Raw genomic sequence first — 27,454 nt, 5'->3', positions numbered from 1 at the left:
CAAGCTCACAGCTTACGCGACCCTAACCGCATAGCCAATTCGCTCGGTGGGCAGTAGTTCCACTCGGTCTGAAGACCGTGCCTCTCGAGGTGCAAAACGACATCAGCTCGCGATTCCTCAAGGTCGTCAAAACACAGATGATAGAAAGACGTCACATCCTTATTTGGACAGATTAATATGCAGTTATTGTACCTTTGTGGATTCAGCTGGTGAAGATAGTTGTTGTTCATAGCGTTACGCATAGATTGTTTTACCTGGACATAAGTACACGGCCCCAAATACAGTGCAGTAATGAAGACTGGCTTTCTAGCGACGCATTAAATGAATTGGACACAGAAAGAATAGCGAAGAAAATAACTACATTGCACCAGAACAGGACATGTTTCTTTTCGTGTTGCACTAGGACGCTAGGATAGGGCTACCGAGCTCGATAGCTGCAGTTGTTTAAGTGCGCCCAGTATCCAGTAATCGGGAGATAGTGGGTTCGAGCCCCACTTTCGGCAGCCCTGAAGATGGTTTTCCGTGGTTTCCCATTTTCACACCAGGCAAATGCCGGGGCTGTACCTTAATTAAGGCCACGGCCGCTTCCTTCCACTTCCTAGACCTTTCCTATCCCATCGTTGCCATAAGACATATCTGTGTCGGTGCGACGTTAAGCAAAATAGCAACAACAAAAAAAAAGATAGGGCTAGCGACTATGGTATTAATTAGGGTACAGCCACAGCATTTAACTGTTGTGAAAATGGGAAATCACTTAAAACCATCTTCTGCGCGCTGCCGACAGTAGGGTTGGAACACACTATCTCCCGAATGCTAGCTCACTGCTACGTGACTCAAATAGCATAGCCAACTCGTTCGGTAAGCGAACAGAAAAACCACGTCCAATGGATGAAAGAAATCCATCACGACTTACAAAACTGTGTGGTCAAGATTTAAGACGTAGAAAACAGGAAAGTGATGAGAAATGGCTTAGTAGAAGCAAAGGATCTGAGGAAAAATCAAGGAGAACACCAACGATATTCTCAGAAGTGGAACGAGTAAGCGTGAAACAGAGGAAAGGAGCACTGTCGCAAGAGGAAGGAAAGAGAAACGAACTTAAGAAACTGATGTCCGGCTCCGTGGCTGAATGCTCAGCGTAGTGGGCCTGAGTTCAATTCCCGGATGGGTAAAACATTTTAATCTCAAATGATTAATTCCCTGGCTCGGGGGCGGAATATTTGTGCTGTCCCCAACATCCTTGCAAATCACACAAAACTCAATCCTCCACCAAAATAACACACGGTTTCTCATAAATGGCAGTAGCTGTGAACCATCGTCGGAGGGTCTGCCTTAGAAGGGCTGCGCCAGGTTAGCAATAGCCACATGAAATCATCATTTTTTTTTTTTTTTTTTTTTGCTAGGGGCTTTACGTCGCACCGACACAGATAGGTCTTATGGCGACGATGGGATAGGAAAGGCCTAGGAGTTGGAAGGAAGCGGCCGTGGCCTTAATTAAGGTACAGCCCCAGCATTTGCCTGGTGTGAAAATGGGAAACCACGGAAAACCATCTTCAGGGCTGCCGATAGTGGGATTCGAACCTACTATCTCCCGGATGCAAGCTCACAGCCGCGCGCCTCTACGCGCACGGCCAACTCGCCCGGTATCATTATTATCATTATTATTATTATTATCATTATTATTATTAGTAGTAGTAGTAGTAGTAGTAGTAGTACCGAGCGGAGTGGCAGAACGTGTTAATGCACTACGGCTATGGAACCATGCTCCACATACGGGAGATTAGTGGGTTCGAACCCCACTGTTGGCTGTCCTGAGAATGGTTTTCTGTGGTTTCTCATTTTCACTTCCAGGCAAATGCCGAGACAGATCTTGTTCACAGGCCACAATCAATTCCTTCCCCCTCCTACCCAAGTTCATTAACCTTCATTCATCTTTATAAGCTCCTCAACTGAGGCTGACGTCAGGAAGGGCATCAGGCCGTAAAGAAAACAAGCCATGCAATTTCATTTCGGCTCATCCCCGACCCCGTATCAGAAAACTCAATTAAGGGGTTGACATGCATACAGTATATATATAATTATGATTTTATTTATTTATTTATTTATTTATTTATTTATTTATTTATTTATTTATTTATTTATTTATTTATTTGTTTAATTTACTTGTTATTTATGTATTTAGATTATATAGGTTTCATTGCCACGAGTGCCCGAAGACATGATCGGCTCACCTGATGCAGGTTTTTCTATTTAACTCCCATGGGCGACCTACGCCGTATGAATGTGAGATCATGTTAATGAGGTAGAGAGAGGGTGAAACCCAGTGCCGGCACATAGCCTATTCCATTCGAATAACAGCAAACGGTCTGCTCAACGCTGAACGTCGCCAACCGACGGACGAATTGCCCTCGTTCCATATGGACACTGGGGAGATATTTGGAACTGAGCGCAGGCTTTTGGCACACAATTTAGTGATTAGAAATTATGTACCACCACCTCTCCTATCCTGCTGGTCAACACTCTGATAAGGATTATTTTTTTCCACCAACGGGACTCGAACTGGCTAACCATGGTGTCAGACCATAAAGACGTGACGCCTTAACAAGCATGGCCACCAAACGGGCACAATAATAATAATAATAATAATAATAATAATAATAATAATAATAATAATAATAATAATAATAAGTGTAAACACATAAATACTACGTCCTTAATAAATGTAAAAAGGACCGACACTGGCTTTCACCCTATCTTTATTTCATCTCACCATCAACTCATACCCACATGCGCAGGTCACCCATGGAAGACAAATAGAAAGACATGCACCAGGCGAGCCGAACGTGACATCGGGCACTCACGGCTAGGGTTGCCAGGTGTCCCATATCATACGGAATTTCTCGTATTTGAATGTCTGAAGTATTGCCCCGTTGGTTATATCATCGCCCTCTACTATGACTGCGCTAATACTCTTTCTCATTCGCCCGGTCACATATGTAAACGAGCGAACACGGCACAGTTACCAGTTCAGGCGCTTGGAGCGCTGAGAAGCTGGCATTAATCTGCATGAAGAGACAAGCTCAGTGATCATTGCTAATAGTGTTATTGTAATTTGAGCCTCTGTTTACCTTATTTGGTTTGTTTATTTTGCCGTGAACCGTTTTAATGTTTATGTACATAAAATTGTTTACTGCTATGTGCCTTAATGTAAGATGAAAAGCAGGTCGAGAAGTGGAATTTCGTTTCATGAATTTCCTTTCAACGAGTAACAACGTCATAAATGGCTAAATGTTATTTCAAGAAAGAATTTCTCTCTTAATTTCAATTCGAGATCATCGAAACGATATGTTTGCCACACCGAATAAATACACACTTTTACGTGGCGTAGGAGATATAACCTTTTTTTAAATGTAGTATTTAATCGTTCAGCATAAATACATGCTATATAAGATTACTGTTGACAAGAGATAAAATAAAAACAACCAAACAAACAAAAAAATCTTAGTACAAAACAAAACAAGGTAAAAATAATCACTTTCTAAGGACGAGATTTGAAGTCGACCTCCTGTAGGCCCTTCTGTAACTAGAATAAGTGAGGAGAGTTTGTAATAAAGTGCTGGAAAAGATACACACGCAGATAGTAAAATAAAAAATAAAAAGCATTTGGTCACTAACACAAAGGGATGTTCCAGTTTTTCTAGTCTAGTTAACTCTTATTTTCGTGAGAATACGTGTTATACTAATATTTCATTGAGAAGTAAATTGGCAGTTGAATAAAAGAAGCACTGAGCAACAATAGCACTCGAGTGGAAAGTCGTACACGTTAATTTATTTTATTTTTGATATACACAAACACTCACTGTTCATCTTCAGATTCTTCTCTTGGCGAAATTAAAAGATCTTGAGTAAGTCGACTTTTAATCCGGCGTGGAAGTGTGGATCGTTTTCCAAGGGCGAAGAACACAGCACCAGGCACATTTCTTGAAGAACGTCTTATCGTGCATTGAAATCACGTGTTCCAAAGTGTCTAACTGAAGTTCACGATGTAACTGTTTGTTTTAGCATTCCAGTTGATAAATGTGAGATGGGAAAACAGAGGACTGGCACTAACAACCATTGTTAAGGAGTTCTGAGAGTAATTTCATGATAAATGATTTGATTTGAGGGATGAAAGGCGTAAGAAAGGCTAGAATCTGTTGGACAAGGCTGGAAGACGATGCAGGTTGAGAAGAATTTGGCGATGGATTCTGAGCTGAATATACTGGGTTTTGCGGAGAAGGTTGAGAAAGCGGGCGTTGCCATGCTGATGGGTTAGGGGTTCGAACGAGCGAAGGTCGAGATGGTAGCGGAGGAAAGTTCGTAGCATTATTCGCTGGTGGTGCGGGGGCGATAATGTTGGGCTGGGTGCTGGTGAACATCGGTGTTGGAGAAGAAGTACTTGCACGCCTGAGCTTGTTCTTCATATTGAGATAATATGGGCAGCCTTTGTAATTTGCAGCATGATCTTGGCCGCAGTTGACACACGTTGGAGGTACTTGTCGTGGTTTATTGCATGCGGAATAGTGATGATTATTAGGGCATTTGACGCAGCGTGGACTTAACTTGCAGAAGTTTTTAGTGTGACCGAACCGTTGACATCGGGTACACTGTGAGATGTCTTGTGGTTTGCGACGAAGTTCGACCGGAATAATGGCACGCTGAATGTGTGTCAAGTCAAAAATTCTTTTTGCATCTTCCGTATTCTCCAATTCAACGGCGCACAGGGGCATGGGCTGCTTATCTTTGAAAAGAAGCCGAGTAACTTTGCGTACCGGTCAGTTAAGCTCTTGTAACTCTGAGTGGAGTTCCGAGTCAGTAACAGAGTATGTGACATCACGAATGATAACTTCAAGTTTTTTGGTGCTGGGTCCTGGAAGGTATGAAATTGAAGTTCGGATTCTTCTAGAAATTTGGTGACGGAACGATAATCGCCGATAGTGGTAGTATTTATCTTGAGAACTTTGCCGCGCTCTTTGTAGTGTAATCACTGCTGATTACAGTATTCAAGTCTCTAATAATTTGCTGATAATTATTTACTTCGTGGAGAAAGATTGGTGGCACATTAACTTTAGGTGTTAATGGGGCAACATTGTCACCTGCAGTGTTATCATCCATGCGTTCAAGAGGAGCATACTTATTATGAACGGCTGTGAGTTCTACCATGAACTTATTGTTTAATCTTGCAGCTGATACAGTTAACTTTTTACTGGGAGTCTGAAAACCATCGTCCTGTTGTAACGGGGGATCGGGAGAAGCAAGTGCTTCGTGCGCACGTTTAAGTTCCGCAAGTTTACTTGGTTATAAAATAGGTCGTGATGAGGTTGAAGACATAGAACGTTGATTAAGAAGTTCTGGACTTACATGATGTTCCCATCGTTGTGAACGCTGCTGCTGTGAAGCTGCTTGTTGCTGTAGATTTGAGGAAACGTTCACTAAAGGCTGGTTTGTGTTGACTTGTTGAGTGGGTTGAATTGGTTGCGTTGAATCCATGTCCGCTGACGACGAATAATATGTTAATAAACTTTCTTTTAATATAGTCCCCGTATCAGGGTTTATTCCATGAGCCATGTTGAGAGTAGTGTAAGTTCGTAGCGTGAAAGCACACGAAGTTTAATTACACAAACACACTGAAGAACGAACACACAATACACGTTATCCTACTCTGTCAACACAAGCGAGAGGTAAGAGCTAGTAGTGACTTGCTTCGGCTGAAGCTCGCTAGCGACTGAGATATAAACTGCGAGACTGGAATAACACTCTTAGTAAAGGAGCGCCTCTTAGCAGAAAGGTCAGTGCTTAAATGAAGCAGAGAGATTGTGATTGTTGGTAGTCCATCGGACAGCAGATGTTATATGACAAGAAACTCTACCTTCTTAGAATAGAAAGACGCTTCATTCCATGTTGAGCGAATATAAACTACTCAAGATGACTGTTATGCAAGCGAAAGTAGAAATCGAATTACTCTGAAATATAACCTTCCCTGTTTTATAATTCCTGCTGTGACTACAGAATATAGGTTACCAGCAGCATTTTTCTTCTACATACTTTAACACAACAATAAAGGAAGTCGAAGCTTGCGGTTTTTTCGTTTTACGCATTGTGAGTGAAAATCATAAGACTAATGTCAGCATAATAAGAAGAATGTCTTCTTCAAGACACATTAAACCGAATATCTGTCATCCTGTTGATAGTGAAATGCCTCTTCATGCTTTCGACCAGTCGCACATTCTGAAAATGTAAGAAATTTTTTACTGAAAAAAATCTATATTTGATTATTTCCGGGATATAAATGGTGATTTTATCAATAAACTGTGTCGGATGCAGTCAAAAGAAACTGTGAGACCGGTTTATTTTTCTTACACGTAAAAACATCGAGCCGTCTAAGAAAATGATGTGCGGCGCGCGAAAGATATTTTCGCTACTGAAGTAATAACTGCCCTAGAATATATTTTAAAGGCCGTTCGTATACAGATATGCACGATTTTTAATGCAGGTACTACTGTCAAATACATGTTAATAATAAAAAATTGATTCGACATACATGTCAGTGGCACAAATCTAGCAACATTGCAACCGGACAAGATACTTGATTCTTTTGACAGGACCAAGGTGTTCAACAGTGCTAATGGACTTCATTTATAAAAAGGATTAAAACAGAAGGCTGCAGTACCCATCTGATTTGCCACTGTGGAATTTTAAATTTATTCATGATTTTGTATTGAAAGCACAACCATTTGTGCATAAAAATCCTGTTGCGTCTGTGAGTAACTATTTAGTGCCAGTGTTGCGTGATTTTCGTCACATCAGTTGTCCTGAAATCGGACATTCACAGCTATTGAGTGAAGTTATTTGCGAGTGTGTGAAATTATTTATTTTTTACAGTATTTAATACTTATAGTTACCATTATTTTGTACGGTGTTTCCGCTGCGGAGGGATACGTTCATCACTGAATTTTTTTATTAAGGTGTAAGGTGTGATTCAAGTAAGTTTATCGAGTGATTGGCTATGTATTTAAACAGAAATATACACAACACTTAACGTGTGCTGTAATGAACAATAGTGTTTCAATGCCAGCGAAGCAGCGCTAGGCCCATATCGCCATGGCCGACTGGATCCCTCGCTGCGCTAGAGCGACCCATCAAGTCGGCCGTGATATCGCTCATATCGCTGTATTCGGAAGGCGTAGCCTCTTAGTGCAGCCATAGTAGAGGGCGATGGTTATATGAACGAATCGTATCCATGAAATTTGTTTATAATTTGTGTCCTAAATGGAAGATCATACTAATTGCTTTCACGCAAATCAACAGTAAAATTACCGGTAATTTAATAAATAGTATTTATTAAATACCGTTATTATTAGAGAAATATACATGCGTACCTACGGCGACTATTTCGCTGTAGACCCAACTCTCTTCTGTGGCATTCCACTTCATCGTGGATCCCTGAACCAATAATTATATTGATTAATGAGTTATGGCCCCAAGTCCACAACTCGCCCTAATGAAATATCATAATACTTCATCATGCCGTCTTTTTTTTTTCTGAGGTCGAATGCACCGACAAATGAGAGTGCTGTCTGTGAATTCTCAATATCTTTGTCGATCACGACTAGCGCAGGCAGTTCGAACGGGAAAATTGTGGTGGAAAGTATGTCGTTAGTAAGACACAAATGAATTTTGTTGAAAAAACACGATACTTTTTTACAAACTGCTTTACGTCGCACCGACACGAATAGGTATTATGGCGACGATGTCTAGAAGTGGAAAAAAAGCGGCCGTGGCCTTAACGTACAGCCCCGGCATTTGCTTGGTGTGAAAATGGGCACGGAAAACCATCTTCAGGGCTGCCGACAGTGGGGTTCGAACCCACTATCTCCCGGATGCAAGCTCACAGCTGCGCGCCCCTAACCACCGGTATCATGATCCCTGGACCAATAATTATATTGATTAATGAGTTATGGCCCCAAGTCAACAACTCGCCCTAATGATATGTCATAATAGTTCTCTTCATGAGATTTTTTTTTTGATAGTGGCTTTATGTCGCACCGAAACAGATAGGTCTTATGGCGACGATGAGATAGGAAAGGCCTAGGAGTTGGAAGGAAGCGGGCGTGGCCTTAATTAAGGCACAGCCCCTGCATTTGCCTGGTGTGAAAATGGGTAACCACGGAAAACCATCTTCAGGGCTGCCGACAGTGATCTTGAGAATTCACATACAAAAGTGTTACATAAAGCGCTGTGACGTAGTAAAATTAATAGTCGTAATGTAGCGAAGTATGTATGTATGTATGTATTTCTCTAGTAATAATCATATTTATTAATTTACTGCTAATTTTACTGGTGATTTGCGTGAAAGCTACTATTATCCACAATTTAGGACAAAAATGATAATGAAATTTCATGGATAAGATTCGTTCACCTAACCAAATTATCTATTTACTTCGTCGCTGCCAGGACAAAACCTCCTATGTGAAATATTTTAGCTTAGAACTTTAGCTGGTAAGGTTATATCAGCTAAGGTGCAATATTGTGTGCATTTTGCCAAGGCATTATCGCTCTTCATAATGTATGTGCTGCGGGTCAGTATATCTCCAAAAACATTTTTACATAGGAGGTTTTGTCCCGGCAACGACGATTTACCGATCCTGAATTTCAATTTATTATTCTTCATCTAGCGATTCTGCACTGTGATCGGAACCTGTAGTAGTCGAGCGAACCGCCGCGCCGGCGCCGGGCCCAAGCGCGGGACTTGCGGGAGCAAGACAGAGGCATCAAGTTTATGTCAACGCAACAGTTAACGAGACTCCATTCTTTCATTTTTCAAATTCGGTAAAACTTTTTATAACCCTCACCAGTGCAGGAACCGCTGTTTAATGTTCATTTGCCATTGGGGATATACATTCTTGGCGACTGGTACTAACCAGTGTTGCCAACTTAGCGGATTTTCCGCTAAATTTGGAGGAATTAGAAGACTGTTGGCGGAGAAATATATCATTTAGCGGGCAGCGGATTTTTGGGCGAAATTCTAGATTTATTATAGCGGAATTTAGTGTTTTATCCATTTTACGTTTTTTTAAAATTTGTACTCCAGTCTGTCTCCAAGCTATTCCCTATTTCTTGTCAGGAGCTAGCAGTCACATGAGGAAAACATGTTATATGGATTTGATGGTATGAGATCATGGTATCATAAAATTGTAATGCGTGGGGAAAGGGTACGTATCTCTTAGTTGACGAGTGATGACAGATAATGAAACTGTGAGAGAGTAACATTTATATTTATGCTATGAAGGAGAACGTTAATGAACTGGCCTGTTCTGTGCGTACCCTTGAGGTAGGGGATTCACCTAGTTTGCACCCGGTAGTAAAACGCCAACAAGTTTTAGCTCGGCACCTCGCAGGCAGGGGGTTAATCCCAGCGAAACTCACAGATCAGGTGAGTGCAGACATTTACATTATTATTATTATTATTATTATTATTATTATTATTATTATTATTATTATTATTATTATTATTATTATTATTATTATTATTATTATTATTATTTTTCGGCTCCATGGCTAAATGGTTAGCTTGCTGGCCTTTGGTCACAGGGGTCCCGAGTTCGATTTCCGGCAGGGTCGGGAATTTTAACTATCGTTGGTTAATTTCGCTGGCACGGGGGCTGAGTGTATGTGACGTCATCATCATTTTATCTTCATCACGAAGCGCAGGTTGCCTACGGGAGTCAAATTAAAACACCTGCACCTGTCGAGCCGAACATGTCCTCAGACACTCCCAGCACTAAAAGCCATACGCCATTTCATTATTATTATTATTATTATTATTATTATTATTATTATTATTATTATTATAGCTCATTTTTATTGCTCGTTATTTGAGATCGGATTTCTTGGCGGAATTTTGGCGGATTTTTAGTAGCATTTAGCGAATCTTGAAAATATAAGTTGGCAACACTGGTACTAACTGATGTGACGTAATTAGCAGGGAGTAAAGAATACAGGGAGATGCCTTGGAGCTCTGAGAGTGAAGCCCATTGACAATCATGGTCTACATAGGGGGGCGTGGTCGTAAACAGGCGCGAGAACGCATGCTGCTTTTTAACAGTCAAATCTATTACAGCAAACAAAATTGTAATTGCGGGAATTATCAGATGCAAACACTGTACGACACGATAAAACGTTAAAGACATGTTGTAGCTTTCACAATGTCGTGTTGTGCATACGGTTGCACGAATCGTAAAGCCAAAAATATTCATGGAATAATATTTCACAGATAAGATTCTAAGTATGGCTTGTAATATGTAGTAGAGTATATTATATTACCTCCATTGTCATTATGCCAATATTTCGGAGTCTTAGAAGCTCCGTCCACTTTCGTAAGATTTTTTAGGTTAGACTTGTTGTCTATCGTCAATTTTTCTTGAGGTTTCCCATTCATGAAGAAAAGAGAGCACAGTGGATTCAGGCCGTTAGAAATGAAAATTGGATACCTTCTCCTTACACCAGAATATGATCAGCACATTTCAAACCGGAATTGTTAGATCGGTCTATGAAGAAATGAAATGAAATGTCGAATGGCTTTTAGTGCCGAGATATCCCAGGACGGCTTCGGCTCGCCAGGTCTTTCTATTTGACGCCCATAGGCGACCTGCGCGTCGTGATGAGGATGAAATGATGATGAAGACAACATATACACCCAGTCCCCGTGCCACTGGAATTAACCAATTAAGGTTAAAATCCTCGACCCGGCCGAGAATCGAACCCGGGACCCTCTGAACCGAAGGCCAGTACGCTGACCGTTCAGCCAACGAGTCGGTCCGAGAAGAAAGTTGTTTTGAAGGAGAATGCAGTACCTACTATTTTTGAAGCATTCCCTTCTTACTTACAGAATTAGAGCAATCCAGGCCTAGATAGTTTCTCATTTTCACGCCCTTCTTGGCCCTTGTCTTCCTTTGGCCGATATCTTCATTTCCCTTCCATTTTTCCTCTTAATTAGTGTTAATGGAGGATGGTTGCCCAGTTGTACTTCCTCTTAAAACAATAATCACTACCACCACCTCTAAAATATGTATCCCCCTATGGGTGAGGTCGGTAGAATAAGGACCACGGTATCCCTTGCCTGTCGTAAAAGTCCTTGTGGAGGTGGGGGTAGTAGAACAACACCCACAGTATCCCCTGCTTTTCGTAAGAGGCGACTGAAAGGGGTCCCAGGAGCTCTACATTTGGGAGTATAGGTTGGCAACCACGGAACCCTTAGCTGAGTCCTGGCATTGCTTCCACTTACTTATGCCAGGCTAATTTTAATCTATCATGTCCGACCTCCGATGGTCAACTTTTGTTCTTTTCCGACCCCGAGGCTATAAGAGGATTCAAGGGCTAGGGGGTCTTTCATTTTCTCGCCCTTTATGGCCCTTGTCTTTCTTTGGCCGATATCTTCATTTCTCTCTGATTAGTGTTAATAGAGGATGGTTGCCTAGTTGTACTCCCTCTTAAAGCAATAATCACCTCCACGTGTCGTAAAAGGCGATTAAGGGGGCCTAAGGCGCACTTACCTTCGGAGTGTGGCTTAGCGTCTAAGTGGCCTAAGGAGCTCTTAACTTTGAAGTGTGGGTTGGCGTCCAAGGGGCCCTTAGCTGAGTCCTGCATTGTTTCCACTTATGTCAGAGGATGGTTTACTTGATGGTTGTACTTCCTATTAAAACAATAATCACCACTACCACTCCAAAATATGTAGTAAGCAATGTTGCTAAGCCTAGTTTGGTGATTTATTGCGCATTCCCGTAAAGCATTCAGATTGCGGTATGCCCTTATTAATAGCCTACTCCTTATCTTTACTGATATCTGGTGAAGATTTGCATCTCCTGTTTTTAAGATACTCGGTTTTTTTATAATGTTATTTGCTTTACGTCCCGGAATTTAGTCCCGCAGGAGTTCTTTTACGTGCCAGTAAATCTACCGACACGGGGCTGTCGTATTTAAGCACCTTCAAATACCACCGGTCTGAGCTAGGATCGAACCTGCCAAGTTGGGGTTAGAAGGCCAGCGCCTTAACCGTCTGAGCCACTCAGCCCGGCAATACTCGGTTTATAGTACCAATAGTCAACTAGCGAAAGAGTACATTAAAGGCTGCGGGTCATGAGAAACGCTTCCTTACAGCTCAGTAAAAAAAGCATTAATAGGTCTGTTTGCCAGAAAATTTTGTTACACTTAATCGCCGTATTATTTTGAAAACGATCGTACTTAATTGAGCGATTCGAAGTTTTCCTACTCCCGAGAAAATATCTTAGTTTGTATATATCCACAACGTAAGAATTGCCATGTTTTGCTAACCATGGGGGGCGTGGCCGCTGGCTTCAAGCGATAGCCACAGAGAGTAGGGTAGCGGATAGCTCTCTGTATTCTTTACTCCCTGCTACTTAGTTCCTGGTACCAACTTAACTTAGTTCCTAGTACCAACTTTGGTCAGGCTGTTTAGTTGCTTCGTGATTAGTTGCTACGGTCATAAATTATAGGCCTACGTTGCTATGGTAATCAACAAGGTATTGTTAAACATGGATGTTGTTCCGTGTCGAGGTTGCTATGTCAAAATTACTGATTTTAATTATTTCAAGAGTAAGTTTGAAGATTTGTTGTTTTATGTTCACCACGGCCTGATAACTAGGGAAAGGAATTGTGAGAAACGTGGGCATAGCACCAAACTCTGTGTTCCGCGAGGGAACGAATTATTCTTTAGATGCTCTTCAATAAGGTATGCTCAATTTCGATCTTCCTTCCTTCCTTCCTTCCCTCATCCTATGTACGTTAAACGTTGTTTATGTGTGTGTATGAAATAATTTTTCAACATTCGTCTACCCTGGACCATAAGTGTTACTTTTCAGAAAAATAGGGCTAGTCATGGAACAATCACAGATGTTTCCATTCCTCCCTCGTATCAATTATAAGACTGACATCAGCGCAATATATACTTTACAGTGGTCAAATTTTACAATAATCATCATGCTTCTTTTCCCCTGGACGAAACGTTTTGGCTAGCCTTGGACCATTTAAAAGTATTATTATTTATCCGGCCCGGCTAGTGACAAAAATCATTTGACTGGATAGGCTAGGTCCGGCTAGTGACAAAACCATTGGTCTGGATTGGTTAGGTCTGACTAGAGGCAAACCCACTGGACTGTAATAAAGCCAAGGGGGTCTGGGGGCGTAAGCCCCAGGTTAGGGCCGCGAAGTGGCTTTAGGCCTGTTGACATCAGCGCAATATACACCTTACTGTGTCCAGTTTCACGTTACCGTCAGATCTGGCCCTGGTCCAGTTAAAAATGCTACTGCTTCTCTTGTATACATATAATTCTGTTTCCATTATTTGGATCATATGAATTCCAAGAGTGACAACAGTGAAATCTATGTTTTACAGTAGCGAGATCTGTAATTACTGTATCGCTAGTTCTGAACCATTTAAAAATGTTATTATTTGATATGAAATCATGAGTGGAGGTACTCCAAGAGTGACAACAGCGCAATCTGTGCTTTACAGTGGCGAGATTCGTAATTACTGTATCGCTACCTCTCAACTACTTAAACGTGTTATTATTTGCCTTTGTTATTGATATGAACTCATGGCTGGCGGTAGCACGAATGGACTCTGCCACTGGCTGAAGATTTGCCCTATGAAACGTCACTACCATAATTCAAGACAGCGATATGTTCTTCTTCTTCTTCTTCTTAACTGTATATGCTTATTCTTTCCATCCATTCTTCCTCCCGGCTACAACGATGATTAGTGTGTCGGTAACATTGCCTCATTATTTTAGGTCTTTTATACCGCCTAAGTTGGTCATAACTTCTCGCAGTCTTGAATTATGTGAGCGACGTTTCATTAGCCTAATCTTCAACCAGGGAGATAGTAGGTTCGAATCCCACTATCGGCAGCCCTGAAGATGGTTTTCCGTGGTTTCCCATTTTCACACCAGGCAAATGCTGGGGCTGTACCTTAATTAAGGCCACGGCCGCTTCCTTCCAACTCCTAGGCCTTTCCTATCCCATCGTCGCCATAAGACCTATCTGTGTCGGTGCGACGTAAAGCCCCTAGCAAAAAAAAAAAAAATCTTCAACCAATGGCAGACTCCATGCGCCACCGCCGGCCATGATTATTATGTTATTTATGCTGGTGAGGGTTATGGAGAGTTTCACCTAGTTGTGTACAATAATTAACTGGATATTATTCACAACGAAATGATTTCCACATTTTCGATAGATATACTTAAGATGGTATTTAACAGCCTGTATGAATTCTTTGCGGGATTCTTGACAATGAGTTTCACGGGTGTTCTTTTTTTTCTTTCCGAATGTCTGTCTGTTAGGTCATCAGCCCAGAGACTGATTGGATCCTCAAATAGCACCACCAAAGGTTATGCGGTTATAAGGAAACCCCAAAATACAATGGCAGCACCAAAATGAGGCATACTAGGCAAGATGAGGAGTGAGGTAGTTTGGCATTCCTTTCCTCACTGGGTCAGAAAGTACTATTGCAGCACGACTGACCCTATGAGCAGCACCTTTCATAACACTCAGATGCACTAGTCGTGCTCTGAATGTCATTACTCAGCACTACCCATACCCCAGCAACTTCCATATTGTCACAGCCATGGATGTTGACTGGGACTTCGGTGGAAGCTACACTTTACTCTGGCCTGTGCCAAGAGATGCAAAAGTACTGCATCCATCAAGAAATGACAGCAGGCAGTCTTTCCGAATCTCAACACAAAAATATCAACACTAAAATTAACCACGTTCTTCTTGCAAGCAGTTTGACATAACTGAATAGACTCCGACATTCGTGTGCGATAAAATACTCACACAAGAGATAAATAAATGCGTACTGCTCCCCATCCATCGAGGTTATACCTAACAGCCTTTATTTCCTCATTCCGAGTACCCACCTGTTTGTACCAGCTATCATTCTCGCTACTTTCATGCATGTTACTTGTAACATTTGAATAAGACATCTTGAATCCACGGTTGCTTCCCCCTATAACTGACTTCTTCCTTACGAAATAACTACGCCTTCCACCTTAATTGATTCATTTTCACTTATTATATTACCATCCTGGAAAGTACACTTCCTATATACTTTAAATAATCCAGCTGTTCAGTTTTTGTATTTCCGAATCTGACATTCAACCATCTTACGTTTCTTCCTCTTTGTCCTATTCATCCACGTGGTTGTCAACACATTTTGATACATTGCAGTAAAAATGAAAATCCACAGCCTGTTTCCAGTCATTTGACCTGGTCAGGAATGAAATGAATGAAGCTCCCATCTAGCGGCGAAGATAGGAATTGTGCCGGCTACCGAAGCCTGTCGCACTCCTCTGGGGCAATGATTAATGACTGACGGATGAAATGAAATGATATAGGAGAGTATTGCTGGAATGAACGATGGCAGGAAAAACCGGAGTACCCGGAGAAAAACCTGTCCCGCCTACGCTTTGTACAGCACAAATGTCGCATGGAGTGACCGGAATTTGAACCACGGAACCCAGCGGTGAAAGGCCGGCGCACTACCGCCGAAGTCACGGAGGCCTGATACAGTGTAGTAGGTATTAAAAATATGTAATTATTCACAGTTAAAGGAACAGAAAAAGAAGCAACTTCGAACTTTTGAGAGATTAAAATGGGTGTACACTTTTATGCCAGAAGGAGTATATTATCTGGCCATCACACACACACACACACACACACACACACACACACACACACACACACACACACACACACACTCTCTCTCTCTCTCTCTCTCTCCATCTCTCGCTCTCTCTCACACAGCAAATAGCTTGTAGTTTTACAAGACAGTTTATATCGCAATGAGCCATAATACCTCCACTTGTACGGTACGTGGAATCCGAAACAAAGCAACGTGACTTTTTCATTTCTTTAAATTCCACTTACAGTATATCTGTCGGAATTTGAACCACTGCCTCCTAAGCAACAAGCCAGTAACCGTGTCACTCGGCTATCAGCCTGCACACACTAACATAAACACCAAGGTATCTGAGATATTACACACACACAAACGTACGAGGTACTGAAAAGTACGTGAATGAACAAAAACTCACACTTTGGCGCCCATCAAACGCAGAAGTTTTATATGTCTCCACTGCACACTTTCCTTGAAGGAACCATTCTCCTTGAAACAGTCACTTTGCGCGCACAACACAGCTCACGTGAACACTGACTAGACTGGAAGAGGAAACTGCAAGCATAAGTACCTGGCTGCCCGCTGCTGGTAGGGTCTCTCAAGCGGTCAGAGCAAGGTGGGGGAGGGAGGGGTATTCAAGTTCCCTTGGCTACACAGACCTGGGCTTCCCTCTCTCACCACACGAGTGACAACAGCCATCGGTTCGTGCAGAAGTTTTCAAACCGTGGTACGTGACGCGTTCAGATCTCTGGAAGGTGGTTTCTAGGCTTTTAATTCCTGTAAAATATGTTAGGAGTTGGCGACCAACGAAGTGTTGTTATGAGAAGAGAAGATGGTTACATTTCAGTTAACCACTGTTCCGTTTCTTTCTTTCACTGTTTTACGTCTCGCTGACCCAGACAGTTATGTCGACGACGGGATGAGAATACAATGAACTACCAAAACATGTACAATATAACTGATAAGACGTTCATCAAGTAAATTGAACAAAGCTCATACCACTACTCAGTTGAACAAATACATAATTCATACTTAATGGAGTGCAGTCGAACGAAGGCAGGTGATGCAGGAAATATTAAATTAGGAAATGAAGTCTTAAAGGAAGTAGATGAATATTGTTACTTGGGTAGTAAAATAACTAACGATGGCAAAAGTAAGGAGGACATAAAATGCAGATTAGCACAAGCAGCGAAGAGCTTTCGTATGAAAAGAAATTTGCTCATTTCAAACATTGATATCGGAATTAGAAAGAGGTTTTTGAAGACTTTCGTGTGGAGCGTGGCATTGTATGGAAGTGAAACATGGACGATAACTAGCTCAGAAAGAAAGAGAATAGAAGCTTTTGAAATGTGGTGTTACAGAAGAATGCTGAAGGTGAGATGGATGGATCGAATCACAAATGAAGAGATACTGAGTCGAATTGGCGAGAGGAGATCGATTTGGCTAAATTTGACAAGAAGAAGAGATAGAATGATAGGACAAATCTTAAGACACCCAAGACTGGTTCAGTTGGTTTTTGAAGGAAGTGCAGGTGGTAAGAACGGTAGGGGCAGAGCAAGGTATGACTATGACAAGCAGATTAGAGCTGATGTATGATGCAGTAGTTACGTAGAAATGAAAAGGTTAGCATAGCATAGGGTGGCATGGAGAGCTGCATCAAACCAGTCTATGGACTGATGACTCAAACAACAACAACAAGATTAACTTCTTGGAACAACACACGAAAAGATAAATGTTTCGTAACAAGCGAGTTGGCCGTGCGGTTAGGTTCCCGCAGCTGTGAGCTTGCATTCGGGAGATAGTGAGTTCGAACTCCACTGTCAGCAGCCCTGAAGATGGTTCTCCGTGGTTTCCCATTTTCACACCAGACAAATGCTTGGGGCCACGGCCGCTTCCTGTCCACTCCTAGCCCTTTCCCGGAGCATCAACGTCGTAAGACCTGTCTGTGTCAGTGCGACATAAAACAAATATTGTACAAAAGTAAATTTAAAAACATGTTTCGTCTCAGATAGAACATGTTATGTCTCTAAATAAATTTTGTACGTACGGTACTATCTATATAAATAAAATTGTAGGGGGTCAGCTGTCTGTAATTTCTTTCGTTTTGACAATTTTTCAGATATTTATCCGTTTTAGGTCAACTCAAGACCGAATCGGTGGTTTTTACGTTTCTTGTCTATTTGTCTGTTTGTCTGTCTGTTTGTCTGTTCCACCATCACGTCGAAACGGCTGGATAGATCTCAACCAAACTTCATATTTAGAGTATACTCATCCCGGGGAAGGTTTCGATATGCATATAGTTTTAAAATCTTTGAATACACGGGTGGTTTATAGGAAAACCAGAATGTTTTTTCCACCATCACGTCGAAACGACTGGATAGATCTCAACCAAACTTCATATTTAGAGTATACTCATCCCGGGGAAGGTTTCAATATGCATATTGTTTTAAAATCTTTGAATAGACGGGGGGTTTATAGGAAAACCAAAATGGTTTTCCTCCATTTTCTCTTATACTATTGATTTTTGTAAGCTTAGTTTACCGTACGTGAAACGTCTCTTCATTATAAACAACTTTCATTATGTTCATAATTTACCTTACTCTTCACATGACGGAGAAATTTACAATTTTCCGCTGGTATCATGCTCTGCATTGAGTGACCGACAGACCGACAACGAACCTACAGGTTACCATGGCAACGTCTCTGACTGCATGCCAGCGGGGAAGTAACGTATTGCCATTTTCCTCATCATGCTTTTAAATTCGTGGTTATTCCTTGGGTAGCTGCCTGCCGTCATTTCTTGATGGATACAGTACTTTTGCATCCATCTCTTGGCACAGGCCAGAGTAAAGTGTAGCTTCCACCGAAGTCCCAGTCAACATCCATGGCTGTGACAGTATGGAAGTTGCTGGGGTATGGGCAGTGTTGAGTAATGACATTCAGAGCATGACTAGTGCATCTGAGTGTTATGAAAGGTGCTGCTCATAGGGTCAGTCATGCTGCAATAGTACTTCCTGATCCAGTGAGGAAAGCAATGGCAAACTACCTCACTCCTCATATTGCCTAGTATGCCTCATTTTGGTGCTGCCATTGGTTTTTGGGATTTCCTTATAACCGCATAACCGTTGGTGGTGCTGTTTGAGGATCCAACCAGCCTCTGGGCTGATGACCTAACAGACCTTGGGTAGAAGGCAAGAAAGGCGTCAATCGGCCTATCTGCGGGATATTGGCGGAATATCGTTGGATGTTATAACCGCCCTCGAATAGATTAAGTAATAACACCATTAGTCATCTTATTATTTGTTTGCCTAAGAATCACTGGACCTAAATTTCTCCTCTGTTACCGCTTTATTATATCCATAACTCACACTAGCATAATTTATTGAGGGGCATTTGATTTTCCAATACATTCACTTGGCATTTACATAATTGTCGTTATCCGGCTGTCCTCAGTTATAATCCATTTTCTATTACTTTCAACTTTCTTGACTGTATTATTTTCTTCCTTAATTACGCCGTATGTACGCGAGTGCTACAAACTACTGGATGTATTTCCACCAAGACTCATATTTAGAATACACCTGACCTTGATAGGTTTTATGGCAAATATTGTTTCTAAATCCCTGAACTGACTGGTGGTTTATACGAAACCGAAACAGTGATTTTGTACTTCCACAAAATATACACAACCAAACTTAATGGAAATCTACCTACCTTGGTAGAAATTAATTTCTAAACCTTTTTTCTCATGTGCATCATTTCGATACGAGGATTAATAAGGGAGATATCAATAACGGACCGTTTTTCTGTACAAGTCCCACCGGACTTAACTCACGAGCGGGTGCGTGTAAAGCGTATTCCTTACAGCTTGAAAACTACTGAAGACATTCGAACCAAAATTTATATTTAGCATCCACTTGTCCAAAGGTAGGTTTTAAACGTAAATAACATTTCATGTTCCGGAATGGACTGGCGGTTTATAGGGAACCGAAATGGTGATTTTACTCTACCACAATATATACATAACAAGACCAACCTGACTGGAAATCGACCAAACGTGATGGAATTCCACCTCTAAACTTTTTTTTTCATGTGCATTTTTTCGTCAGGAGGATTAATAAGGGAGATATCATGAATGGTCACTTTTGCAGGTTAAGTCCAGCGGAGATAGCCCGAAAGGTGTTTTACATGGTGCAGATTCCTTATCTATATAAATCAAATCGTAACGACTGTGTGCCTCTACACCGACTATTTTGGCGAAATTTTCGTACAGCTTTCCGTTTAAGGGGTAATAATGACCATCTCCATAATTTTTGGTTTAGTTTCCTGAAAGTTCTAATTTTTACCCGCCTCGCCCAAAATCCAGATTGCGGCATAATCTGCCAGAAGAAAAAGAGGATAATTTAAATTTGACAAAATTATACGTTTTAGCCTGTAACGAACGGAAAACATCCTAGATCATTAAATTTTTAACTTTTTATCCCCGAAGAATATCGAAATATGCAGGCAATTTTAATGATTGTGCAGACCTTCGGAAATTCCTATTACATAACGGATTGCACAATCTCCGTTCAATTTGGAATGATCTACAACCTTGTTCTTATGACTTTTTGCCGTATCTGTATCCCTTTTACGTTTGATTTTTCTCTATTAATCGATGTTAAGTCAATTTGGAATTTTCTCATGCATAATTCACACTTTCAATTACTTATATGAAATACAGAATCATCAAACACTTCACGAAAATTGGCCCACCCAGTAGCCATATCTGAGCCAAATGCTATGTATGTAGCTGTCACATAATTACCTGAAAAGTAATGTAATGTGAGATAATCTTACAAAACCTTTACCCTGTTCCACGTTTCTAACTCATTCTGACCCAAGAATAGATGACATATCATAGGACCAGCCATTTAGGCCACTAAATCCGGCGTGTCTTATAGTATAATCCTTTGTCGATATGACGTACGTTTAGTAGCAGTTAATCTGTAAATGAAGGTCTTCAATATTGTAAACACGCATACACTTTTGTATGTCGATTTATATATATATTGATGTCGATTTTTAGCGATCGAGAAAGGGTGGGTCTGCTATTGTAATCAGTACTCCCCACACCGACTTTGACTGGCAGTAGGAAAGGGTTCCTTCTCCAACTCCTGTGTAACGGTCATTTTTAAGGAAGGCCTACGATTGTAATGAATAGTTCCCTTCTCGATTTGACTTGCAGAAGGCAAGTGAGCATGCAGTTTTGTTTAAAACTCCCCTAACCGATTGTGTTTGGCAGTAGGCAAGGGTGCCCGCCATTATAAAGAAATGTCCTCATCTAAAATGTGACTGGCATTAGGCATAGTGGCCTGCTATTTTGATGGAATTTCACCAACTTGGTGTGACTGGCAGTAAGCTGGCTGGCAGTAGGAAAATGGGCCTGGCATATAATGATAACTGCACAACTCAATTTCGAGTGATAGTAGGGTAATTGCCTGCCATTATAATAGAAACTCCTCAACTGTAATTTGTCTGGAAGTAGGAAAGGGGGCTGCCATTTTAACGAAAACTCCCCAAATCTATTCTGTGCGCGTAGTAGGCAATGGGGCCTGCAATTGTAATGTAAACTTCCCAACTCGATTGTGAATGCCAGTAGGCAAGTGAGCCTGCCGTTATATCACAAATCCGTAACAAACACTTTACATTGGAAACAACGTACGGGGACCTCCCCATGCTCTTTCTCGGATAACGCTAAGAGATATGCAATTTTAGAACAATCTTATTTACTGCATGTGCACTATTTACTTCGATATTCGAATACAATGTAGAATACCGTAGCGAAGCACGGGTACATTCGCTAGTTTTCAATAAAATAAAAGTATATTTTGCCAAAGTAAATAGTGAACCAAATCAAACCAAACACCGTGGCGAAAGAGCCCAAAAGGGCCTTGGCCTACCAAGCGACCACTGCTCAGCCCAAAGGCCTGCAGATTACGAGGTGCCGTGTAGTCGTCACGATTAATTCATTCGGCCGCTATTATTGGCTTTGTGCGGTCAGTATCCGGTATTCGGGAGATAGTGGGTTCGAACCCCACTGTCGGCAGCCCTGAAGATGGCTTTCAATTTTCACACCAGGCAAATGCTGGGGCTGTACCTTAATCATTAAGGCCACGGCCGCTTCCTCCCCATTCCTGTCCCATCGTCGCATAAGACCTATCTGTGTCAGTGTGACTTAAAGCAATTTGCAAAAAAAAAAAAAAAATTAAAAACAATCTTGGCTTTCTAGACCGGAAAGTAAATATTGAAGATAGGCAACAATTTAAATGTATCAATATTTTGTAGAGATCCTTTTATTTCTGACTTTTTAGTTCATGGCCCCAGTGACTAATCCAGTATAAGAATAACTGGAACTTCAACCAATCAACATCTGCCTGTAGTTTGTATTCGGGAGACAGTGGGTTCGAATCACATCGTCGGCAGCCCTGAAGATATTTTTCTGTGGTTTCCTATTTTCACACCAGAAAAATGCTGGGGCTGTACCTTAATTAAGGTGACGACCGTTACCTTCCTAATCGTAGCCATTTCCCATCCTTTCGTCCCCGAAAACCTTCGATCCGTTGGTGCACCGTTAAGAAAGTAGCAAGTAGCCCTATCGCCGGAATTTTATAATTTTTCTGTTATCACTTTAATTTTAGCGCACCTACGTGCACATGTCCATATAAGTAAAGTTGTAGGGGATCCGCTGTCTGTAATTTCGTTTATTTTGCCAACTTTTCAGATATGTATACGTTTTAGGTAATCTCAAGACAGTATCAGTGTTTTTTAGCTTTCGTGTCTGTTTGTCTGTTTTTTCCAACTTCACGGCGAAACGGCTGGATAGATCTCGTCCAAACTTAATATTTAGAGTGTAGTCATCCAGGGGAAGGTTCAAATATGCTTATCACGTAAAAATCACTAAGTAGGCTCTGGGTTTATAGGAAAACAATAACAGTTTTCTTCAATTTTCTTTTATACTATTGATTTTCTGTAAAATCCACGGACTGTATGTGAAAAGTCCGTTCATATGAAACAACTTTCTTATGTACATAATTTCGCTTACTCTTCAAAGGACGGAGAAAATTACTATTTTCTGCGGGTTTCATGCTCTGTTCTTGACCATACTCATAGAGGCACTCTACATACTCTTTCCACCTTTCTCTTACTTCCTCAGGTTTATACAATAATGTGCCATCATTTCTTTCTATTTCCATACTGGTCCTGCTTTTCCTCCCTTCAAATACCAATTCAGAAGGTAATTTATACATCATTTCATATTTCCCTTCCTTTTCTAGTTTCTCTATTTCCTCATATCTCTCTTTCATCCATGTCTTCCTTGCTGGATCTGATGATGATATAGACGATGAGACAAGAGTAATAGAAGATGAAAAAGGATACAGCATTCTGGAAGGGGAGGTAGAAAACTCTCTAAAAGAAATTAAGAATCGCAAAGCAAGTGGGATTGGCGGATTACCGGTAGAACGTTTTAAGATTCTTGTAAATAAAGGAGCGAAAGAGATAACATATCTCTGTAATAAGCTAAATACCGGGCGAGTTGGCCGTGCGCGTAGAGGCGCGCGGCTGTGAGCTTGCATCCGGGAGATAGTAGGTTCGAATCCCACTATCGGCAGCCCTGAAGATGGTTTTCCGTGGTTTCCCATTTTCACACCAGGCAAATGCTGGGGCTGTACCTTAATTAAGGCCACGGCCGCTTCCTTCCAACTCCTAGGCCTTTCCTATCCCATCGTCGCCGTAAGACCTATCTGTGTCGGTGCGACGTAAAGCCCCTAGCAAAAAAAAAAAGAGCTAAATGAAACTGGCGAATGGCCAGATGATTTTCTTTCACTAGTAATGGTACCGATTGAAAAGAAAAAGAATTCAACGAAATGTGAAGATTTTAGAACCATCAGTCTGATCAAACATGCAGCCAAAGTATTACTGGGAGTACTGAACAGAAGACTTCATGGAAGGCTAGACAACTGTATCTCTGAGGAACAGTATGGCTTCATGAGAGATAAAGGAACACGGGATGCAATTGAACTATTAAGAACATTAGATGAGAGATACATTGAAAGAGGAAGAAAAATATATGCTATGTTCATTGACCTGGAAAAAGCTTTTGGCAGAGTACAGTGGATAAAGTTAATGGACATTCTAAGCAGGAACGGAGTCGATTGGAAGGAGAGAAGGCTGATTAACAATCTGTATCTACAGCAGAAGATAAGAGTGCAGATAGGGAATGAGATGACAGAGGAAACCATAATTGGAAGGGGAGTAAGACAAGGCTGCTGTCTCTCCCCAATACTTTTCAACATGTATGTGGAAGAGATTGTCCAGAAATGCATGAATGGAAAAAGATGAGTGAAATTTGGTGGTAGGAGAATAGAATGTATTAGATTTTCTGATGACATGGTTCTACTGGCAGAGAGTGAACGAGCTATGACGACGATGCTAAGAGATCTAAATGCTGTCTGTGAAGAATTTGGAATGAGAACGAATTAGAAAAAGACAAAATGTATGGTGATAAGTACAAGAAAAGTGAAGACAAACATAGAGTTAGGACAGAAAATAATAGAACAGGTGGATGCTTTCAAATACCTGGGAAGTGTATTAACAGAGGACATGAGGTGCAGTCGAGAGGTGAAAACTAGTACTGCGATTGCGAAGGAAGCATTTAATAAGAAGAGTATACTTTTTGTGGGGACATGGATAGAGACTTGAGGAAGCGATTCGTGAAATGCTTTATATCGAACCATTCTGTTCATGGTCAAAGAATGCTGATTTTATAATAATTACGGGAATTGTATGAGACCACAAAGAAAGCGCCTTGGGTGGCATTTTATTCTGTAAGAGTATCTGAGAGTGCGCGCTTTTCGTGAGAACGTAGCGTCAAAAGCGAGCTGAAGTTTCTAGATGCTCATTCAAATTTATTACCCCAGCGAACCTCTTCACTTGCAGCTTGGGACGCACGCAGCTCTGTGAGATATCGCGGGAATTTTACATTGGAAGGAAAGGAATGTGTTCAATATCTTCGATTACAAGATGAATACAGAGGATTGGATACACGAACTGCAATCAGGATATTTTAATGAAAATTTTGATATGCGGCATTGTTATAGTTGTAATCACAATGAAAGTATAAGTACTTAATATGCATATTGTGGGAGAAATTTTCCACACCGCGGGCGCGCGCGTGAAGCCCACACACGTAGAGCTTGGTAGCGTGGATGCGAGACTGCTAATATATACGACTGCCGAGCGCGCTAGAGTCATTCACTGTGTGTATCGCTGTCACGTAGGTGTCTGTCACGCCGCTGCTCAGCGAAGAGAAGACCGCCTTCATCTACAAGCAACGCAGTCAGAGTTCACCTTATACTTAAGAGGTGTAAGTAACAACCATTTATAATAGAGATCAGAACTTTATACAGCAAGTGTTGACCTGTTTTCATGTGAGAATATTCTGCTGCTAGTAATGCTGTTCGTGCATAGTCACATCGCATAATTTGAGGTCCATATTGTCCTAAACGAATGACACATACTAGTGTAGGCTCAGAAGATTGAAATGAATGTAATTCGGTCAGTGGAGAGAGCAGTCAAGAGTAAAGTGCAGTGCAGTTGAGAGTTGAGTAACTTTATTACTAGGATAACGCTCAGAATGTGACCTGATATTACGAGATTAAAAGAAAAGATTAGAGGGGCGATATAGGCATCGAACGGAGGACACATTGTAATGTGATTTTCCTTACAGTTTCTCCTACATCACGAGTGGACTGGACACTGCTCATCCATCACGGTGAAGCGGTAGTTAGGACCGAAGCTGTCGAGTATTCTTCACGGCATCGAGGTGCAAACCAGGACCATTGGCGACGTCCAATCATCACGACATCGAGGAGGCGACCATCAAGTCACCTGAACGAGCTGCAGAGAACATCACAGCCGACCAGGATGTCACCAGTCATCGAACCACGAGTGCTGTCACCAGCTTCTAACGTCAACATGATGGCGTAAATTCGCAATGTCAACAGGGGGACTGTTCAGTTACATCGTCAGACACAGGTCAGATAATTCCATCGTTTAAGTATGCAGCAATACGATAATGGTTAGTTAAATTGTAGATAGATTTGGCCTTCTGCCAATATGTAAATAGGTTAGGATATGAATGCCCGTGTAAATAGAATTTATGCCCCAGGAATCAAGCTTGGTTAGATTGTTAATATTGCATGTTGTTAGTCTAATTTGTTTCGTTAGTGTCATTATTGCAGGTCTTATATTCAAGGTAGGGAAATTGAGATCGTGCATTTCATTTCACCGGGACCTATACGGTCTTATATGAGTGTAACCAAGACAAGCAGTTTAGGTACTAACAAGGTGCATGTGCAATGTAGACTGTAATGTTAGTTGTCGAGTGAAGAAAGCCTAAGATCTTCTATATCTCTTAAATACGCTCGGGTTGGCGTATCAAGCTGAGCAAGTCATATCATAAGAATCCTATAATAATTGAGGAATAATGTTATTGTGCCCAGAGTATTGAGATGAGGCCCTAAAGAGAATAAGAAATAATAGGTAAGTAATAATTTGTGAATGTGAGTGCCAATAAGAAGGCCAGGGTATGTATAGGAATGTGCCGCTGAGACCACCAATGCTGCGATAGAGTGTTAAATGTGTAATAAAAGGAATAAAATGGCCTGTAGTAATTATATTATAATGAGGGCAATAGGTATGTCAGATTCATGAGCCGAGAAGAATGGAGAGTCGCCCCCTTGTCTCTGTTTACGTGCTGTCAGCTGAGGGAGATATTTATGGCAGAACGGAATGGCGGCTCAGTTTGTACAAAAAGCCGAGGTGTTGAGAGGCTAATATGGGTCGTTTCTGACCTCTGGACACGAATGTCTGAAAGTAGAAACTGTGTGTTTGTCTGTCAAGAATATGGGAGAGCAGTGACCTTTTTATATTATAGTCCGGAAGACGAAATGGTATACACGATTGTCGGTGTCATTCAAAGAGGCACATTACTGTTTAAATGTATCTGCATGAAGTAAAATATATGTTCTTCTCATTTATGTGTTGTCATGTGGTTGTTGTACTTGGGAGAGTCTCGCGATCGATTTCCAGACAATAGAGTGTATATTGGATGCTTGTTTAGAACTTGTAGGATAATTAAGAGCACTGAGGCATAGATTCATGTTAGAAAAAAATTAGGTTCTTTATAGATATGAGTGGCCTACGAGCAGATTTATGTTTAAATTCATTTTATTTGACGTAACAATTATGGTGGTTGTTGCAGTGCCTGACGTTTACGTGATGCAAGACTTCTCCTCCACACCTTTTATATGTCAATCGAGATACCCGTTTTGTCAAGAAACCAATTAAATTTGTTTATGACTATCATGTCAGTAATATAAATTTCTTTGATACTTGTTCATTGTCAGAATTTTTAGATTATTGTAATAAACCAGTTTGTTAAAATCGGAAATGCAGCTCAACCGTGGTATATTTTTGGCTAGTGTTAGTTAACACCTTGCACATTTGTATTCCTCTTCATTTATTTTATTACGTTAACCCTTTCCTTACCCAATACCCCTGAAGAATGCTGTTACGCCGGAGCTGATGAAGAGGATAGTCATGCAAGGTAAGCTATGTGCCATAATGATTCACTTGGCGGTGAGTGTATTGTTCACTATAATACACTTGGTCCGATCTCAG

At 41.2% G+C, this 27,454-nt stretch overlaps 1 protein-coding gene and 1 long non-coding RNA gene across 3 annotated transcripts in view; one reads left to right on the top strand and one right to left on the bottom strand.

Annotated features, from left to right (window-relative positions):
* The window catches only part of alpha4GT1 (alpha1,4-galactosyltransferase 1), a 445,964-nt gene extending 429,658 nt beyond the window's left edge, over positions 1-16,306 (bottom strand). Inside the window, exon 1 of the mRNA XM_067149065.2 lies at positions 16,149-16,306. The gene's annotated coding sequence lies outside the window, so the exon portion shown is untranslated. The remainder of the gene's footprint in view (positions 1-16,148) is intronic.
* LOC136876154 (uncharacterized) overlaps positions 1-27,216 on the top strand; it is a 72,797-nt gene extending 45,581 nt beyond the window's left edge. Inside the window, exons 3-4 of one of the 2 annotated variants that reach the window (XR_010860540.2) lie at positions 25,500-25,807; positions 27,036-27,216. This is a non-coding gene — a long non-coding RNA (uncharacterized lncRNA). Of the gene's footprint in view, positions 1-25,499 lie in introns of both variants that reach the window. The other variant, XR_011018453.1, reaches the window with a different exon arrangement.
* Positions 27,217-27,454: the final 238 nt, after the last annotated feature.

Source organism: Anabrus simplex, chromosome 6 (assembly GCF_040414725.1).
Source record: "Anabrus simplex isolate iqAnaSimp1 chromosome 6, ASM4041472v1, whole genome shotgun sequence".
NCBI lineage: Eukaryota > Metazoa > Arthropoda > Insecta > Orthoptera > Tettigoniidae > Anabrus > Anabrus simplex.
The sequence above is the reverse complement of the archived record's forward strand: the minus strand, read 5'-3'. Positions and strand labels throughout refer to the sequence as shown.